Raw genomic sequence first — 16,236 nt, 5'->3', positions numbered from 1 at the left:
ACAGGCAGCAGTTACAGTCAGACACTCTCGCTTCTTCCTAGTTTTTACCCATTGTCTTTGACAGTGAATTAAGCCAGTTTGCTTCTGTATCAAAATCTCAAATTGCAAACTACCATATTACAGTGTATTTTCTCCACCTCTATGGTATTAAAATAGTTATTTTCCTTACTATCTTTCTGAGATCCTGATTAAAATCAGTATCAGTTTTGATTGCTGTTATATTCAAAAACCTCAAGATTTAATTGGGTTAAGCAATTAAATAGGAAAGAGAATTCAGCAAATAGTTAGTCTGACAATGCTGTCTGTGATAACTGAGGAGAAACTGATTTGTTTTAAAACAAATCATAATTGTGAAATAACTTCTTATAGATAATAGGCAACAAGATTCACGTCACCATTGATGACCAATGTTCTTTCTCAGTTACTCTATATTATGCAACACCTCACTTCCCTCAATTTTCCTGCAGTTATGAAATCTAATCCACTTACAACCTTAAACTTGCTTCATCTAGTCAATATCTCCAAATTTACTTTGTCTCCCCTCCTGCATTTTTCATCTCCTTTTCCTTTAACTTTTAATTTTCTCTTCATCACAGTTAAGAGCCATTTCTAATCCTGGGAGATTTCCCCTAAAATAACCAGATTCCAAACAAAAAATCTTCTGAAAAATTTAGTTTGATTTTGAAATATTACTTGAATTTTGTTGTAATATTTTAAATTTCATTTCCCCTGCTTCCACAAAGAAATTACTTTATTTGAACTTTCTAGTTTTGACGATAACCTTATAATTTAAAATCTAAATGAGGGACTGTGGCAGTAAAAACTACAAATATATTGCAAAAATGAATCCTTAAGCCTACATAAAGTATTGGGATATTTTAGATTGTTGAAATAGTATTGGGGTATATCAAATTTATAAAGTGATTAAAGTTTGAACTGTATTATAGAACTTCACAAATAAGCAAAACCTATCAAGTGGCTTTGAGCTGGCAAGGAGAAGATGCAATAGGTTTCACTTAAACTGTTCTTTCAGACCAATAGCAAATGGTTTGGCAGTGGAACCTCTGTTTTATTAAGACCATTTCCCCTGGCCTGTCATGCCTATCGCAGGAGCCTACAGAATTACTGTATTGAAGTAATTCTCTGAAATTTGCCCCCAAGTCCTTGCTCCAGTCCCACACTGTGGCAATTTGACTGTTATCTTCAAAGAGATTCACCCCTTAAATGTTTCCCAGGCCCAACACAATGGTTTCACTCATACTGTTCAGGATTTCAAACATAATGAACAAATAGTAATTCAGTTTCACAGTGACAGTCTTTGTAAACATTAATAAAGCAAATTTCAGTGTGGGTGCTTGATGAATAATTGGTCAAAACACAGGATTAGAGCCATGTAATTTTTGGGGGACTCTTTTAGGATTGAAATGTATTCCATTTTTAATAGCCTTTGATTTTTAATGTTTATTAATAACCTAAATTAATATTTATCTATACAAATGTAATTACCATGAATATATAAAATGGTAATTAAAGGGATCTTCCTTATTTCTTCTCCCTCTCTTTCTCCCTTGCATTCTGCAATGCATACAACCACTTTCTCTGTTGGCACTGTGTCATCGGCTTTTATATTCAGTCGAAATAGTTAAGGAGCTGATGAGGTCAAATTTGTCCTGCCCTGTATACCAATATTGTCTCTAAACTGTGGTTGAAAAGAATTGCACTCAGAAAGGATAAAGCAAGATCTGGGTTGTTCTACATAACATAGAAACGCATAAATATTTTCACAACTGGCTCAGTATACTTGCCATTAAATAACTTCCTCAGAACTATTTGTGTTAGGGTCTGTCTTGGTTGTCAAATATAAATTTTTTCAATTCTGTTGAATCTCCTGTGGCACTGTTAATGGCAAATTGGCAGCTTTATAAGGACAAGGTCTTTGCACCAAGTAAAATGTGATGTAGGTATGTACCCTTTTAAGGCTAGAAGACGTGATTGCTATGCATTGTTAAAATGAATGGTGGGGTCACTAAAGGTCTGGCTTTAGATAAAGACCCTGAGTTTGTTTACTTGACAGGTCAATTAGAATCTGAAGTCATTGTGGAAAGTTGTGTGCTCTTGAAGGAATTTGAAACACACACCATTTTAAGGTTGTTTTTATTGCAAGAAAAAGAGTGAAGTACAAGAGGTAGAAAATGTAAATTATCTTTATTGTAGGGAATTTATACTTAGCTTGGAGATGTTCCTTTTGTTTCTAGTTTGTTTTAATGTAGTCTTCTCTTGAGAAAATGGAAATGAGGCCTCGGGATTTTAGGGTTGGGAATCAATCGAAATAAAATGACCCTGTCGGGTGTGATAGAATAAATTTTCCTCTAATTAGTACAGAGGCAATGCACAGAGTCTTATCAGAAATATGTGAGGTGCATGCTATGTTAAAAGGCTAAAAATCATATCTTCTACTCACTTCCTTTCCAATTTTTACATCCCTATGCCCACATTTCGAATGGAAAAAGCCGATGCAAAGTTGTCACGTTGTAATTACATCTTTCTGTCAGTTACAGCGCTGTGGTGCTTACTCTGCACAAAGAAACTGCAATGTTCCAACCTACGTGGCTTCCCTTCCTCCCAAGTTGCTGTAACTGTGCATTAATGAAATATGTGTTAAAAAATTAAATCCAACTATTATATAGAAATAAGACAGAACGGAAAAAAAAATCAGGAATAGCAACTTAGTTGTATCTGTCTATCCTTGCCTAATTATCCATCATTCTTTATCTCAGATTAGGCTTTGTGTTGACTCCCCTGTTAAAAATGCCTCTTTCCACCTTTGTGCGCTCTAAATTAAAATATACTGAACAAAGACTACCCAGTATCAAATATTGTTGGTATTTTAGAGTTTTAAAATATTTTAAAATTCACCAATGATTTTAGAAGTGAGAACAAACCCAAGGTTTTTGAGTCGGGACATACAGATTCAAACCAGTAATAAGATTATTTCAGAACTAAAATCAGTTATTTGATTACATGTCGCAATCAATACATGGAATGGATCTTCAAATAGAGCAATGGACATAAAAGTCTTTGTGGTTAAATGCTGCCATGAGGAGAGGCAGGAGCTTGATGGAGAGCTGAATGTCTTTACTTATCCACAACTACTCAAGATCTTGTAGAAGCCCATACAGCAAAACTTGATTTTGATGGCAGGTCAGAGAAAATTTTGTAGGGTACCTCTGTAGCAGGATTCAAAGAGACATGATTTTTCATGTTGAAATGCTGAATGATTGCATGATGTATGTGTTTATGGCAAATTTTAGTGAGCCTTTCAGTGTTTGAATTTAATAGTGTACAATGACTTAAACCATTTGAGCAGAATCTCTCCTGTATGGCATAATATTTCTTTGCTTCTCAGCATTGTGCTTCACTTACAGTTTTAATTATTTCCTACGTTATTTGACATTTTGAACAGGTCAAATTTTGTGAGGTGCATCAGTCCTTTTGAAATGACAGATACTAAGATATCTTAAATAAATGAAAGAATTATCTGCCCTGGGGAACTGGCACAGAAGAGGACATGAGGCCAGGGGCAGATCAACCATGATCATATGGAGGATGGGGTAGGTTCAAGGCACTGTGTAGCCTGCTGCTGCAACTATTTTTGAATGTCCTTATGAAAGCAGAATTGTCAGAAATGAACTGCAGACTATCAGCACATAAAGGAGATCATAGTTAGTTGGTTCAGGGTCCTCTTGAAACTGAACATTTGAGACTGTAAAAATTAGATGGGTCCATTGGATGGTACATTTGGAGATTTTAAGGAAAGACCGATGGTATGAGAAAATAAAGTTCAAGAGGACATTAACTCTTTATACACAGGGAAATAAAAAGAGGGAAATTGCCTCTGAAATATTGCTGAACAAACATTGTCACTTTTTGCTTGTGTTCTGACAAGGATTACTGGAAGAGTGTAAGGGTGAAGTCTTAGTTAAGATTTACTTTAGCAGTGTGAGGTAGAGGGACAGGATGGCATGGTGACGGACATAAGGACGTATGGTTTAGGATGAACTATTTGGCCTAAAGGAGGAAACAAAACTTCTTGGTGGCAGTGGTTATATTTCCCCTTGAAAGCAGAGCAGTGAGTGACATTGAAAATATTGGTAAATGGAACTATCAAGGCCACGGGATTACAAAGATATGTGAAGGAAATATGGTCTTGGAGGAATGGAAAAACATGTAGGGAGACTAGGTATAAATATTAGAAAATCATTAAGATAAAAGCCAGTTCCTGAATGTGCAAAGATATGGCAAGGAACAGGGGTATGAGTTGTATACCAGTGCTAACTAGTACTCTAACACTCAAATGGACAACCACTTTGTGAACGATCTCTTAATCCCAACACCTTAATATGCTGTACAACTGTGGAGAGAACTTCTTAAATCACTACTAAGTGATAATGACTAATTTACACAGTACTTAACAAAGGTTTTACAATGGGAAAAGACCCTGGCAAGGTTGATTTCTAATGCCGTTTTTTCTTTTTTTTATTGTAAATCCATGCTTTTAAATTGCAAGCTACGATGAAATTTGATTTTATTTTCTTGGCAATGATGTGTTTATGACATTCCTTTTGTTTGTTCATGAATTGAATTATATGATGGTGGGGTTAAAAATAAAAGAACTCTGCTCCTCAACCCATGAGCCAACACAAGAGAGCTGCCTTTTCAAAATGCCCTTTTTCAGATCACATGTCCTTGAACCTTTTCAACTGTTCAATTAATACTCTCAGTGAGAAGCATAATAATAGCAAATTATTGACAGCTGATTCCCTCTTTAGCTGCCAGTTTCTCTCCACAATTATCTTTTAACTTATTAAATATCAGTGAATGCCTCTATGAATTTTATTTTCTGTGTCCAACTAACCTCAAGATTCCTATTCTTACACTGCTTTGTCCTTTTTTGCATTCTTGCTAAGCTGATATCAAAACTTACATCATCTCTTAATCAAACTGCAAAATTGTTGCAGTCCTTATCTTTAGTCTTCATCATCCTCCTGTAATCCACAGGTATTAATTACCTCACCCGATCCCAACTTCTCAAATTTTTTCATCCTCACTTAACTTCACTCAACATGTGTATCCTGTGCTATGGGCTGTGTAGATGATGGATGGAGATTTATTTTGTCCAACAATGTAAAATGGATGATTGCATGAGTGTCGGCCTTTTCTTTCCCTTTGCTATTTCAACCCACTTCAAACTAGGAGAGATGTGAAATGGGCTGCTGGTTCAATTTTACCCATTGTACAATATCTGAGTCAAAAATCTTACTCTGGAAGATCTTGAGAGGCTGCCTACTGTATTGTCCAGAGTCCCTAAATACCATTTGAAATAAAATTAATTGCAGAGTTATGTATTTACTATTATTCTTTTTCTATGTTTCTATGTTTCTATAATTCAACATTGTATTTTTGTGTTGAATAAAAAGGCATATGTTTCATGAACAAGGAAAAATTCTGGTACTGAATTTTCCACAAATATGCATCTATTTTCTAACTGTGTGATGTTTTGCAGACGAGCATAAAGCAATGATTAGAAAACCTGTGAACTTGACAGAATTAAACAATCACTTCATATCTAATGAGCAAAAGCACTATTTTAAATAAAAAGTGGTAATATATTTGAATTGAACTCCATCCATGTCCGTTTTAACCTCGGGCAATAAATCTGCTAGTTTGAATTAAGAAAACAATTGTCACAAAAATTTCAAATATATTCATGCTCATTTTTAAAAATTAGTTTCTTTACCACCCTGCCCACCCTCACTCCCCCACAACCAACATATACAATGGAATCATCTTCATAGGCATGAGCATGACATATGTAAAGATTTAGTATAAATAAATACATGAGTCAGTGTGTTGAGCTTTTAATCTCGTGCCATTTTTGGGGGGTCTATTCTTCCCATTTGAGATTGGCAGTAGTACCTTCTACATGGAAAAATCAGATCTGAGAAGATCTGATGAAGAGCAAAAGATGCTGGACATGTACTGCTTCTGAAGGAGAAGATTTAACGTTTTGGATCAGGCTCTTTACAATAAGTGTACAACACACACCCACCTCTCTCCATCGAAGAAACCTTCCACTCAATATTTTCCTTTTTGTTGAAGACACCCCGGATTTTATTTCAAAATATGTAGCATTAGATCGGCCTAGGTACCCTCTCAGTATTAAAGCAGATCATTCCACAAATCATTTCCCTTACTGGAGTCTGTCTGTTAGGCATAATGAATTTGTAACTCCAGAGGATATGGACATTATAAACAGCAGCGTTGCATTCAGATGGTGTCTTCGGGATTGTATAATGGTTGATGTACAAATGGCACAATTAACTGCTTTTTTAAAATTTTATTCCTGCTTCTCAATTGCCATTTTCCACACACCATACAGTTATCCAAACACCAGGTGATTTCTTGTTCCTCAGTATCTGACAGAGGTCTCTTACAACCAGACATCCTTGTGGGTCATCTCATATTATCTTGAAACCTTTCTGCAGGGATATACTCTGTAGGTAATGCTCATCAGCCTTGCTTGGGTTAGGAATTGAGGGAGACTGGGGTCTGGGCATCTGGCGGGGTGTGTTGTGAAAATGGAGTCACAGCCATGTAGAGTGGCTTGCTGCTGAATGCCATGGTGTGTGAATGCAGCTGCCCACTCTGTCATCTGATGAAGGCTGCAAATAGACCCCTCCTAGAAGGACTATTCATTTATTCTCCGCAGGAACCTCCACTGTCCCTCGCCCATAAACAGATCAGTACCGATTCTATGGAATCTTGTACTTTATTGATTAACAGTAACAAAAGATGCCTGACCTAATGAATACTATTGCAGCCCTCAGTAATTTTGTGGTCAATCTTCAATATTTTTCCAGACGTCCAAGAAGCTATGGGCAATTTCTTTGTTTAGAATTAAACCGATTTATTCCTACAATTAAAAAAACTGCTGTTATAGCTTCATCTCAGTTAATTTAGGTCACATTTGAAGGAAGGTGTTTCCAAGGGGTGAAGTTTCCCCACACTGCCATCTACTGTCCTCCTACAGCAATCAGCTCCACACGTCCGTATCTACAATGCTGCATTTGTCTCGTTCCATAGTTATCCAACCCTGCATCCGGAGCCTGTTTACAGAGCCAGAGAATTTTCCAGAAAGATCCTTGTGAGCCACACATGTCTTTTTTCCCTTGGTTCCCCTCTATTTTCAACACGAGACAGATCATTAACTGGGCCACAATGCACTTGTCCAGTTTTAACTTTGTACAGCTCTTGTGGGTTTTTTTACTCCCATTCCCTACCCCTTTATTCAAGGTTAGCATTAAGTTCACTCCTTTTCTCTGTGATTTGCTGTAAAACAAACCCATAAAATAGTAGCCTCATTACCAATACCCTGTTCAACCTCTGCCGGCCAGACATATTTTTAAAATATTAAATTCTTTACAACGCAAACAAAACCGCTGTTTTTTTTTTCAGAAGCTCTATTTGCAAAAGCGCGCACATACAGTTTTGTGTATCACAGCTAACTGTCTGTTTTTTTTCCCTCCTTTTGGACAAATACTATTATGTGGGGTGCATGAGGGCTAGAGTCACAGTGGGCCCATTGTGCTGCTGTCTATCACAGCCCCATACAACAGTGAGAGCAATCCGCCTTTCAAAACTGTTTTTTTTAAGGAAAAGCCTTCAGCACTGTGTTGGAATTTCAATGTATGGAGTTTAATAAAGGCTGGCTTGAGCCTCATCAAGGGAGAGAGAGGGAGAGAAAAAAAAAGTTTACATAATGCAAACTTCATGCTGCGATGGTCTTTAACCCTCCGCACTCCACAATGGTGAGGTGCACTGCATCAAGATGCACCCGCAGGCTGGGTTCGTTTCTTCTTAAACAGAAAAATTATGAGAACTCTCCATTCTCTTCTCCATGAAGAGCCTGGCTGCTCCATTGACAGGTCTTATTTCACGGGCATTTTAATTTGTGAAGCACTCCATTCTTGCCCATGTTACATTCGCTGGGTTTACCCAGAATAAAACATCTATTTTTTTTCAGATCTCTTTCATTAATTCTTTTGATACTTGGGTTATGGAGGATAGGAATGGGACTAAAGTGTCCAGCAGATATCTCTGTGGAATGATGGACTTCAGTGGAAAGAGTGTGGTGTGAAACAATTGGGGTTCTGGAGACATAGGGGACAGTTGTTCTGCTTCCGCTCCTAGAATTCTTCACTTCAATGTGCTTTCAAAATGCACTGAATAATAGCTCCTGCAATGGCTTTTTCTGTTGGTAGATTATGAAGGGATGATTTCACTTCTCCTTGTTAACTATCAAAGCTGTCAGGCTGTGACCTACCTAAATCTTGTAGTTTAACCCATTGGCAACACACTGCCCATTCCCTCCACCATACCCACCTCCTCCAGGAGATGCTTTACTTCTGACTTTAGGTGAGTCATAAAGTGAACATCCCCTCCATCTAAATGGCCTACTGCACAAATGACTCCAGTCTGACATAAGTCTCTGATCTGCATCCACTGTTGCACAAAGGAAGGGATTTGAAGACAGCTGTCATTTCCTTTAATGAAGTAAGAAGTGCCGTGAGCAAACTGAGAATTAAAGTACCTTTTCCCAGGCTTCATTTTTCTTTATCAGGTACCGGTTACTGTACTTAACGTTGAAATGTTATCCCCATTTTCACTCTTCCCCTGAAGACCTTGCTTGTAGAGAACAATCCAATCTACACAGTGTTGCTGGATAGGCTGATATTGTACACATTATTAAAGAACAGCCTGTTGCTGAGAATTGTACTCGTGCATGTATTCCATAAAACAATGTTGTTAGGGTTCTGTACTCTTGGATATACAATGAGTTTCTAGATATAGCAGGCTTGCAAACATAACATATTACTGTACGTAGCACTCCTACACACATTCGCCTCGAAACTGGATCCACCAGTGTTCCTTTTTCATTCGTAAATTACAAACACAAGTGATTTCACAGGGTTAGGTTACATTTGCAGTTGAAATTGGGCCCAACAGGATCTTGGCCCAGGCACTTCTGTGTGTAATTCATCTTAGCGCACCTGATATTTTTCCGGTGTCTGTTGCTCACCTAAAGGCATCACACATCATACATTGCACATTCTTTCACCAACGTAAACTGGAGGTTTTAGGGGCAATCTATGTTGAAACAAGGAGCATTTGGCAATGACTTCATCAGTGAGACATCATTTAAAGGGTTTCTATTCTGACATCAATGTCTTCATGCAGCATCTGCCAGCCTCAATTTTTAATGCTCACAATATTTGAAACCTCATCACAGGTTTTTCTATTGCTCTCTGCAGCCCTTTGCTGCATTCTGCAGTCTCTACCTCATGGGTCAGTTCCCACCTCTGTGAAACAGGGTCACTCACTGCTCGGGATTTGACTGGGGCTTGATGGAGGTGAGAGGTGATCACTGAGGCAGAGACTACAAAATGCAATTGAGCTACTGTAAGTAGATGACACAACCATATATGTCTGTCCAGGGGTGAAAATACAAGTCATTGTCAACTTGTTCACTGAAGCATACGAGACAATAGCTAACACAATAGCCACAAAACAAGGATTCTCTACCAATGATTCTTGCAAATTTCTATAGATGGACGGTGGAGAGCTTTCTGACTAGTTTGCATCACAGCCTGATATGGAGGCTCCAATGCACAGGATTGCAGGAGGCTGCAGAAGGTTGTAGATTCAGCCAGCTCCATCACGGGCACAACCCTCCCAATCACTGAGGACATCTTCAGGAGGCAGTGCCTCAAAAGGGCAGCATCCATCACTAAGGACCCTCACCATCCAGGACATACCCTCTTTTCGTTACTACGATCAGCGAGGAGGTACAGGAGCCTGAAGACCCACACTCAACAATTTAGGAACAGTTTCTTCCCCTCTGCCATCAGATTTCTGAACAGTCCATGAACCCATGAACACTACTTTGTTATTCCTTTTTTTTGCATTATTTATTTAGTTATTTTGGAAGTTATGGTAATTTCATGTCTTTGCACTGTACTGCTGCCACAAAACAACAAAATTTGCAACATATAAGTCAGTGATAATAAAACTGATTCTGATTAGATTCCACATAACAGGGACTGCTTTCCATATCTTGGGAGCCACTTCTCAATGAAGGCAGACAGCAATGTTAAAATTCGCTATCGCCTTTTGTGCTCCAGTACAGTTTTTGCCCATCTGAGAAAGAGAGTGTTTGAAGTCTGGATCTCAAATCTGGCACAACATCCACAATATACCCAGCAGCAGTGATTTCCTACCCTTCTATACACCCTTGCACTTGGCACCCAAAACACTGGAGACATACCACCAATAGTCCTGTCACAAAATCCTCCAGATTCCAATGTTAGGATAAGTGAAGCATCATCAATCCTCTCCCAGGCCAAAGTCCCAAGCATCATAGCCCTAATTAAACTCAGTTGGCCACATGATTCGCATACATGATGCCAGACCCCCAGGGAAAGACACCCCAATCTGAGGTCCGTCACATCAAGAGTTTCCTGGGTGGATAGAGGAAATATTTCATGGATGTTCCCAAAGCCTCCTTTGAGTGAGCACATGGGAATGCTTGGCTCATGACCAATCAAGGTGGAGAGAAAAAGCATTTTTGGTCACATTGAGAACCCCAGGTCCATTCGTCAAGAACACACATTTCATTCAGGAGGACTAGAACATAAAAGCAAGGATGTACTGCTGAGGCTTTATAAGGCATTGGTCAGACCGCATTTAGAATATTGTGAGCAATTTGGGCCCCGAATCTAAGGAAGGATGTGCTAACCCTGGAGAGGGTTCAGAAGAGGCTCACAAGAATGATTCCAGGAATGAAAAGAACGCATGAGGAGTATTTGATGTCTCTGGGCCTGTACTCAATGGAGTTCAAAAGGATGGGAGGGAGGGGGTGAATCTCATTGAAACCTACTGAATACTGAAAGGCCTAGTGGACATGGAGAGGATGTTTCCATAGGAGAGTCTAGAATCCGAGGGCACAGCCTCAGAGTAAAGGGATGACCCTTTAAAACTGAGATAAGGGGGAATTTCTTCAGCCAGAAGGTGGTGAATGTGTGGAATTCACTGCCACAGAGAGCTGTGCAGGCCAAGACATTGGTATTCAAGGGAGAGATTGATAGGTTCTTGATTGGTAAAATAGTTGAGGGTTATAGGAGAAGGCGGGAGAAATGGGTTGAAGAAAATATCAGCCATGATTGAATGGCAGAGCAGACTTGATGGGCTGAATGGCCTAATTCTGTTCCTATACCTTATGGTCTTATTATCAGTCAGCTCAGAACCCAGAGAACAGGAATGGAGGCAACTCAATGTTGATTTCAAGGGATTGTTCAATTCAGAAAACATTTTGTGCACCTAAAAAGGGTGAAATCTAATTTTTCAGTATTAATACATCACTGGATATAACACACCTACATAAAAATTATATTATTGGGGATAATATTCCTATGTCTAGTTTCAGGCATCTGTCAAACCTTAGGTATCACAAATTGGCCACAGCAGCAAATTTCTGGGTAATGTTTTGGATTACAAAAAAAGTCAGTTGTGTCCTGCTGGTTTCCTCTGACCTCTAATTAACCTCAGGATCTGCTGAAGGAAAATTGATATGTAATTTGCTTCCAGGTAGTGCATTTAAATCTCTAAGCAGGGAGGAGGATGTGGAGAAATTCAATCCAATATGTTGAAACATGGAAAGTGGCCAATAATTGGGCATGAATGGGAAGGAATACAGAGAATGGGGCCAAAAAAGGAGGTAAATCTGTTCAGAGGGATGTACCTGAATGATAGGAGTATTCAAAGCTATCATAGCAAATAGCAAGACTAATAGGAATATCATGGACTGTGTTCGATTCAGCAAATTTAAATTTGTCATTAGAAGACGTTGTCCATTCCGAGATGATTTTATGGGATTAGGGGTCAATGTGAAGGCTTGAAGAGCAGCTATATGCAGGACTGAGATTTCACTGGGGTTCTAATTGCTGAGGTTAATTGGATTATTATCCTGGGAGTGAAAATTTGAGGTAATAGGTAGAAAGATAAGAGGGGACCTGAGGAAAAACCTTTTCACCTAAAGTGGTGGGAGTCTGGAACACAGCCTGAAAAGGCTGGTAGAGGGATAAACTCTCAAAAGATTTTAAAAAGGACCTGATGTGGAATGGCCTACAAAACTATGGACTGAAAGTTAGGAGGAAGGATTTTCTTCAGTAGCATTCTTATGGCCAGTGAGGACATGAAGGGTTAAGTGGCTTTGTTTTGCACTATAAATTTCTGCCATTCTTTGATTCAGCAAGAAGACAACGGCTTCCTTGGTGCCGGACCACAAATTATCCGCCTTCATTGAAATTAATTTAGCTGCTTCTTTGTTGGGATTCTGGACACACCTCTGGGCTCTGGTCCAGTACCTGGCTCCCCAGCATAATCAGAGTCTAGTATTGAAGATAAAATTATGAAGTTCTGTTTGTAAAGGCACCTGGAAGATGAAAGGAAGGTGTAATGCTACAAAGGTTGTTCAACACGTGATGCAATCAATTTGAAGCAAACACTAGATCCAAATTACAAACCACCAGATCAGCAAAGGATTGTTTCATTCAGAGTTTTTTTAGTGTGTGTATGTGTGTTCAGAAACCAGGAAATAAGTAATTTTAAAAGTCGTGACTTTGAACATAAAGGACAATAATACACCTTGGGGTTAGGAGGCACAAAAATGTGTTAAAAGGGTAGTCACAGAGAGCTTTAAGGGAGATATGGCAGACACATGATATAACAGTCAAAAGAAATATCAGAGTACAAGTGCAGAGAAATCAGGAAAGCATAAAAATGTTAATGGGCCAAATTCAACAACAAGATTATTTTCGTAAGTATACAAATATTCATGAGAGGAACCATAAGCAAAATACGTATTCTAAATTTCAATATCTGAAACAAACTTCTCTTTCGTAAAGTGGCATTGATAAGGTGGATTGGAATTAATGAGATGGTAACAGCCACAGAGTGGGTTCCATTAATGGATCAGAAACTTGAGGAGAGGTAAAGTGGATTGCTCACTTCATCTTGGCAGCTTCCCATCAAGGGGCATTAGGTTAAAATGTCACCTTTCTACAAATTGCTTTAGTTATTGGGTTTAATTTGTACCTCCATGGCACATCTCATATTCACAAAACTCCAAAGTCTCACTTTAGACCTTGTCTGAGGCTTTAACTGATAAAGCAATGTATTCAACAATTGATAGGCAATCAAGATATCTCAGCAATGTACATACACATGTTTAAACTGGGTATGTTAACCAGCTCCACTAAAGTAAAACAACATATAGTTGGCAATTTTTATGCCATATTTTGAGGTTGTCTACACAGTAGTTGTAGCTTTTTGTAGTCATTCCAAACTCCGCTGCTTTCATCTTTTGATTGCTATTGGTTTAACTCATGTTGGTTATTCTGCTCTTTAAATACCTGAAAAACATTAACTCGGGATTACTGGATTTAAATGGCCACAAGCTATAATTGAAAGTAAATGTTGGCTATGCGGATAACTGAGTGAACAGCACAGGTTGTGGTCTGCTGAATATGACGTGATTTCTCTCTCTATCTTTCTCTGATTATGGACACTCTGACACATAATTGCTAGAGCAATTCTTCTGTCTCCAAAACTGGAAACTGTATGAATGCAGTGTGTATCCACACTAATATTGGCAGGTACATTGAATAAAATGCAAAGAATGGGAATAAAATATCTGCCAGAATTCTTTACATTTGGGCCCTGGCCATGCCAGAAACAAGGAACAGTGTTGTGTGCTTGCCATCCATGGTTCGTGTGGTTCTAAGGCCCTTTATTATCTGAATGGATAGCTGTGCTCTAGGTTAAAAGTGGATTAGATGTCAGTTGTGGCTCAGTGGTAGTATTCTCACCTCAGGATCAACTCACACCAAGACATGTTCACCCATCAACCCAATGCTTGTTGACCTACATTGGTTCTTGGCACAAGTTCAAAAGTTTTGATCCATGCTTTCAAATCCCTCTTGCTCCTTAACTCTGGAATCTCCTTTTTAATTACAACACACAAGAATACAAGAGCATGAGGAAATAGGACCAGTAGAACAACCAACCCCTCAGACCTGCCCTGCCAATCAATACAATCATGGCTGCTCTGCCCTAGGCCTCGACTCCCCTTCTGTGCCATTTCCCCATTCCCTGATTTTTGAAACAGTTATCTTTGAGTACTTCCAGATATCTTTGTGCACTTCTCCATTTCTGGCTTCTTATGCATTCCTAATTTAATCGCTCCACCATTATTGACCTTCTATTTAATTCCATAAAATTGCCCCCCTTAACCTCTCTGCCTCCCTATGCCATTTTCCTTTTCAAAATGCTCCTTAAAACCTTCCTCTCTAATTTAGCATTTTATCATCTGCCCTAATATATGGCTCAGTTTTAAATACCATAATAAAGCTAATCCCCCTGTGATGTGGTTTACGGCATTTTAGTCTGTTAAAGGAGGAGGCAGAAACTCTGAAAGCTACCTGCAAATTATGTAGCCACTGGAAACATTTCAGATCAAGAAAATGCAGCAGGATACATCAGGTAATCTTAGGCCAATCAGTCGGATATCTGTACTGAATGTGGAATCCACAAAATGAGATCAAATTAGGGAGCATTTGAAATCCATGGCTTCATCAAGGCTGGCCAGCAAGATCAAGTAAAAGATTATTTTTTCAGCAAACTTGACTTATGTCAAGAAGGCATGACATGAGATTTTGAAGGCAATAAGAAGTGGACCTTCAGAAAACATTGGATAATGTATCAAATATGCTTGTTATTAAAATTCAGGTATTTGGATTAGAAGAGAGAATGTCCCAATGTGTACAGCAAAAGGAAATTAGACTTAAAGGGGAAGAAGTTCCTTTGGTCTATTTTGAACATCCGCTTTCACCCTGTGGATCACAGTGCCTCTCTTCATCTGATCCTCTCTCTTTCTTCTGCGCATATCCACTTTCTCTATCTGCCTCTGCTTTTTATCTATAGAGTTAGTGTAACATGTGCAGAATAAACTTGTTGGTTCAAATTCCCTCTCTTGCATAATTTATTCAGCGATTATGCACGGGAGTTTCTTTCATACTGATCCCTTGTTCTCTCGAACTTCTGTTGCAACCTCAAGAACTTCAGTTTTTAGCCATTTATTATGGAAGTTGTCTTTAATTCCATAACTCATCTTAGATTTTTTTTTCCTTTTATTTATATATATTGTGGATCAGGGAAGAATGCAAAAGCCTGAACATACACAGAGAATATTTTGCCATTATGCTACATATTACACAATTGGTGACTGAATCATCATTCTGTGAACTCCTTATTTTGTTACTCTGCTGCCATGAAGAAGGAGCAATGTCTCCCTTTGTACACTCTTGACCATAGGCAGAGAAGATTACGCATTGTAAAGATGAGGTGAGATAAGGGGAGTATAGGAATAAAACAGTTGGGGAGAAGTTCTTAGGTTGGTTCAATTCATGGGTTTTTAAACATGGAATTGATTAATGTAGCCTTCCAACAGGATTGAAGATTGTATTGCACTGGGTGTTTGTTTACTTGGCTTGGTACTTGTCTCTGGAGTACACTCAGATTGCCAGAGTTACTCAGATGAATATACTTGGTTTGTTCAGAAAATGACCAACTAATGATTAACTACATACAAGATAGAACCTGTACTGGGATGACCACATCATGAAGTTGACCACACATGATGATCTCATCATGTTGTATGGCAAATGATCCTTTTATTACCAGTCACAATGTTGGAATATTACCCAATGAGAGAGCTACAAAAATGCTGTAGGTATTGTAAAGACGCGACAAACGGTTTCCCAAAACATAAGAGATTTAATTAAACTGGAAGAAAAGAACTAACTTTGAGGAAATTAGCCTTCATATTTAAAGGCTTCCCTCAACGGTGAATTGTACGGACTATTTTTAAAAACAAATTCTCATTTGTTGGTTTAATTTTATATTTACATTTACAGTTTTAGAGGATGGGAATGTATAGAACCCATTTATCTAGCTGTTTATTCATGTTTAATGCATCTGAAACTCCTTGCAAGGGAACCAATGGCATAAATCAGTGCCGCAAAATGTGATGATCCTTTCTTTGTTTATTCTTTTACTGGA

The sequence above is a fragment of the Pristis pectinata genome, chromosome 28, assembly GCF_009764475.1.
Source record: "Pristis pectinata isolate sPriPec2 chromosome 28, sPriPec2.1.pri, whole genome shotgun sequence".
NCBI lineage: Eukaryota > Metazoa > Chordata > Chondrichthyes > Rhinopristiformes > Pristidae > Pristis > Pristis pectinata.
Note: the sequence above shows the minus strand (reverse complement) of the source record.